We start from the raw sequence: 6,000 nt of genomic DNA, 5'->3' as shown, positions 1-6,000 counted from the left end.
CAACAAATGTCACTCTCACAAAAGCTAACAGAAGCTAAGATAAATGGCGTGGAATCTAAGATAAAGGGCGTGGAAGCTAAGATGAATGGCGTGGAAGCTAAGATGGATGATTTGAAGATAGATTTGAAGACATATTTGAAGAGAGACATGGCATATTTGAAGATAGACATGGCAGATTTGAAGATAGACATGGCAGATTTGAAGACAGATTTGACAAATTTTCTACAAGAAATACTTACTAATGGTTAAAGGGTAGTAAAGGAAACTCATGATGCAAACAAAAGAAATTTTAATCATGATTTCATAGACTCTAATGTGGTATCGAAGACCCACCATATTCCAAAAATCGATATGAGGAAGTTTGATGGCAAGGATCCCACAACATGGATATTACAGATGGAGCAATTTTTCGATCTCAATAATGTGCAAAACACACAAAAGGTACATATTGCAACTTTATATTTGGATCCAAATTAGTTTGTATGGTATCAATGGCTTTGCTCTCGTAAACAAATTATCACTTGGGCAATTTTTACGGAAGAATTGACAGCACATTATGAGGATACAAAAAGCAACACTTTTTTTAGCCAATTGATAAGTCTCAAACAATAGGGTTCAATAATGGAGCACATTGAGGAGTTCCAAAAATTGAACATAAGGGTAAAAAATATTCCATAGGAGCATAGGATTGATGTGTTCATAGGGACTTTAAAGGATAATATCCAACATGATGTTCACCTTTGGGAACCTGATTCATTAGAGAAGGCATTCAGGTTAGCCAGAAAAATGGAAAGCAAAATTATGACAACTAGGAAGCATACCACTCACAACTATAAAGATGGGAGTGTTGTTGCCCCTAGTCTTCCACAACCTATAAGGTTAACACCACAAAAATTTGAAGAAAAAAGAGAAAAATGGCTTTGTTACAGTTGTGATAATAAATACACTAAAGGTCATAAGTGTGCTGAGAAGAAATTATTCTACATAGATTGTGAAGAGGAAGAAGAAAAGGAGAAAGAAAGGTCAAAAGAAGAGGATATACTCCAGGAACAAAGCCTAGATAAAGAAGAAATGAATCCGACCATATCTTGTAATGCATTGGCGGGAATTACCACTCCTCAAACCATCAATATAGAAGGGCAAATCAAGAAGAAAAAGGTATTAGTGTTGATTGATTCAGGAAGTACCCACAATTTTATTCATGGTAAGGTAGCAAAAGAATTGAATTGCTTCCTATATCCAGCACCAAAGTGTCAAGTGATGGTTGCAAATGGAGGAACAATAAATTGCTCTGGAAAGTGCCATAATATCAAGCTATCCATGGGAGAATATATATTGACTATCCCAATGCTTTCCATTCCAATGGGAGGTGTTGATGTTGTACTAGGAGTCCAATGGCTACAATCCTTGGGTACAATAGCTTTTAATTTTCAAGAATTTTTCTGCGGAAGGAAAGGAAGTTGAATTAAGGGGTATTACATGGAAACCGGGAAAGATAATAAGCTCTAACGGTATGACAAAGCTTCTAAAAAGGGAACAAAGAGATGTAATTGCACAATTATGTTCGCTAGATGTTTCCACATCGAAATCATCTATTTCTCCGGATCTCCAAAAAGTCTTGGACAATCATTCCAAGGTATTTGAGACTCCCGAAGGTCTCCCACCTATTCGTGATCATGATCATGCTATTCATTTGATTCCAGGAAGTGTTCCTCCAAACATCAGGCCATATAGATATATGCCCAAAAGAGTGAAATTGAACGTACGGTTGCAGAAATGCTAGAGGCTGGTATAATTCAACCTAGTCAAAGTTCTTTCTCTGCTCCAGCAGTATTGGTGCACAAGAAGGATGGATCATGGCGCATGTGTCCGGATTATAAGGAGCTCAACAAGCTCACCATTAAAGATAAGTTTCCCATTCCTTTCATTGATGAATTACTGGATGAATTGCATGGATCAATTTACTTAACCAAGTTGGATCTTCGTTCAAGATATCATCAAATCAGAATGAAGACTGAAGACATTCTGAAAACAACATTTAGAACTCATGAGGGTCATTATGAATTTTTGGTCATGCCTTTTGGCCTTACCAATGCACCTTCTACATTTCAAGGTTTGATGAATTCCATTTTCAAACCCTTCCTTGGAAAATTTGTGTTAGTATTTTTTGATGATATACTAATCTACAACAAGTCTTGGAAGGATCATGTTGAACATGTTGACAGGGTGCTACAACTATTGGAGGAGAAACAATTATATGCAAAAATATCCAAATGTTTATTTGGAGTACAAGAGGTGGAATATCTGGGTCATATTGTATCTCATGAATGAGTTAAGGTAGACCCTAGAAAAATTAAAGCCATTAAGGAATGGAAAATCCCCAAATCCATAAAACATCTGCGAGGATTTCTTAGGTTGATAGGGTATTATCGCAAGTTTGTTAAGAATTATAGGATAATAGCAGCACCTCTAACAACATTATTGAAGAAAGATGCATTTTCATGGACTCTAGAAGCAACAAAGGCCTTCGAACATCTTAAAGAGGCAATGTGCCAAGCACCAGTCTTAGCTACACCGGACTTGACAAAAACCTTTATTGTGGAATGTGATGCTTCAGGAAATGGAATTGGTGTTGTTTTAATGCAAGATGAAAGACCCATTTCTTTTGAAAGTTGTCCAATCAAGGGAAAGTTTTTACACAAAGCTATTTATGAGAAGGAAATGTTGGCAATACTACATGTACTTAAGAAATGGCGACCCTACCTAATGGGAAGAAACTTCAAGGTAAATACGGATCATGATAGCCTTAAATACTTTTTAGAACAAAGATTATCCTCTGAAGAGCAACAAAAGTGGGTCACAAAGATGTTGGGTTATGACTTTGAAATCATCTACAAAAAAGGGAAGCAAAATGTGGTGACAGATGCACTCTCAAGAAAGGATGAGGATGTGGAAGCATTGTTGTGCGCCATTTCTATTATCCAATCAGATTGGATAAACGAAGCACGAGAGGAATGGAAGAATGATGAAAAAGTGTGGGCACTTATTCAAAAGTTGCAACAAGATTCTAGTACATATGATACATTTAGCTGGCAAAATGATTCGTTATGGTACAAAGATCGCTTATACCTCTATAAGAATTCCCAACTCAACAAAAGATTCTTATGGAATTGCACACTTCTCCCTTAGGAGGGCACTCAGGATTTTTAAAAACTTACCGCAAGGTTAAGAAGGAATTTTTTGGGGATGGTGTTAAATAGGATATTCAAAAGTTTGTGGCAGAATGTTTGGTTTGCCAACAAAATAAAGTTGAAACAATTAAGACCCCAGGTCTATTACAACCTTTATCCATTCCAAGCCAATGTTGGGAGGAGGTTTCAATGGATTTTATCACAAGTTTACCCAAGTCTGAGGGAAAGAGTGTCATCATGGTGGTAGTTGACAGACTTACCAAGTATGCACACTTTTGTGCATTATCACATCCATTTAAAGCCAGTACTGCCTCTACTACATTTATGGAAACAATTCAAAAGCTACATGGAAACCCAAAGATTATTGTAAGTGACAGAGATCCCATTTTCACTGGAAATTTTTGGACATAATTATTTTCTTGTCTCGGTACTCAGTTAGTTGATAGCTCATCTTATCATCCTCAATCCGATGGGAAAAATGAGATAGTAAACAAATGTTTGGAAGGATATCTTCGTTGCTTTGTATCTGATAAACAGACACAATGGGTCAAATGGTTTCCTCTAGCTGAATGGTGGTATAACACTTCCTTCCATACAGCAACAAAAATGACCCCATTTATGGCACTTTATGGATATTAGCCACCATCCATCACATCATATTTAAGAGAAATTTCTAAGGTTCAAGCAGTGGAACATCACATCGAGCATCAACAACAAGTCTTCCAACTCTTAAAGGATAACCTCGTGTTGGCACAAAATAGAATGAAACAACAGGCAGATCAACATCGCATTGAAAGAAGTTTTGATGTAGGTGATTGGGTATTCCTACGGCTACAACCATATAAACAAATGTCCCTTAAGCAAGCTAAGAAGGATAATAAATTATCATCAAAGTATTATGGTCCGTACAAGGTATTGCAAAAGATTGGTACTATGGCATACAAATTGGAGCTTCCCGCAGCTTCTCGAGTGCACCCAGTTTTCCATGTTTCATGTTTAAAGAAGGTTATAGGCGACAAGCTCCCAGTTCAAACAATATTGCCAGAACTTGATGAGGAAGGAAAAATTATATTGGAACCGGAAGCAGTCACAGAAACAAGAACTTGACAGCTACAAAATCGATCAATTTCGGAGTATCTCATTAAGTGGAAGAACTTATCCGCTGAAGATTCCACATGAGAGGATGAGAATTTCATACAGAAGCATCCAGAACTACTCAAGCATTGAGGACAACACTTTTTTGAAGGAGAGGGGCATGTTAGGTCCCTATAATACTAGTGATTACCCCATTACTATTGTAATTGTATCCCTTATTAATATTGTTTTGCCCCTATTGTCCCCATATTGTTATTACTATGCCCCATAGAATCCCTCAATTGTTATTTTTGTTCCTTTATATTATTATTGTTAGGTCAGTTGGGTTATATTGTGACTCCTTAGACTCCTATATATAGAAAGGAGGTTTTTTCATTTGAATCATCAAAGGATCATTCATTTATGTAATGTAAAGGAGGTTGCCCCCTCGAAGAGGCTGAATTCTAAGGCGTTGATCTATATTTTCTATCTTTTTGTGAGTTGGTTTCATAACACACAACTTTTCGGACTCTGTCCCATTCCAAATCTTTGATCGTCGATATTCTATGAGCTCCAATATTGCAAGATATCCGATATGCGGGAAGTCCAATATGAAAGACCTTCGATATGTGTGATTGCCGATTTGCTGATGTTGTGGGACTTTGGGCCTCCGATGGCCGATATACACTGCCCCTTTGCACTACACTTTGAAATCCTGCCGATCACCGATATACCATGCCTTGGACCATTAAATTTTGCGATTATCGATATTGGCGATCCCTAATCACAGGTTTTCTCTGTCCTTCCCCTGTTGCAACCCATAGGAAACTACGATTGCGATTAGCCTCACCTTGGTCTTTTCCTCTTGGTTTTCTGGCTTTCAAAGGGCAACTTCAATCTACTCTAATTTCTGACCCAGAAGTCCATTTTTGGACTTCCATATACCGTCAAAAATATCATTCTAAGCACTATTCGATGGAGAGGGTTCGATTAAGATTTGAGAGAGCTTATGTGGCTTACGAAATTGCTTCAAACTTCACTTCTCTTTCTCACCCTTTTCACAACTGAAAACACATTTAGTAGTGAGTGACAACATAGACAAATCTATTTTTGGGGCTGTGAGAGTGGGGCCATCAAACAATGATCCCATGAGGGAGATGAGGAAGAGGCCACTATCATAAGATTTTTTGAAGTATTCACTTTCACTATTGTACCACTGATCTACCTTTTCAACTAATGGGAGAAAAACTAAACAATCATTCAAGTACTTGTAAATGAAATAAAGCAGAAATAACTTCAAAAACCAACTATGAATGTAATCTAAGCATACATATACAAAAATAAGAGGAACCTCTAACCCAAGATATTTAGCCCTTTGAGTCAACTCAATGTTGGATCAAAGAAACCCTTTTCATTATCACCAAAATGTCAAAAATAACATGAGAATAACAATCACAATATATTAAGCTCAAAATTGCCTCTTAGCTACAATAAAAATTTGAATCCTAATGAGTCCCTATCCCTTCTTATTTATACAACTGAAGCTACCAAAACATTCCTTAAAATTAGGGAGGCTTGGCTCCCAAACTCGAGATTAACTTGTCTTCAACTATCATTGGCTTCGCTGCCAATGAACTCAGTGGGCTTGGTTGCTTGTAACTTCGAGCTGATTAGATCCGGTGGAGGAATCTTTGAGTGATTGAGGAGTTAAGGAGGGAGATCCAATCTCCTAAAA

This window comes from Pinus tabuliformis, chromosome 1_2 (genome assembly GCF_031772625.1).
Source record: "Pinus tabuliformis cultivar Carrire ecotype Pingquan chromosome 1_2, CPIR1, whole genome shotgun sequence".
Classification (NCBI taxonomy): domain Eukaryota; kingdom Viridiplantae; phylum Streptophyta; class Pinopsida; order Pinales; family Pinaceae; genus Pinus; species Pinus tabuliformis.
Note: the sequence above shows the minus strand (reverse complement) of the source record.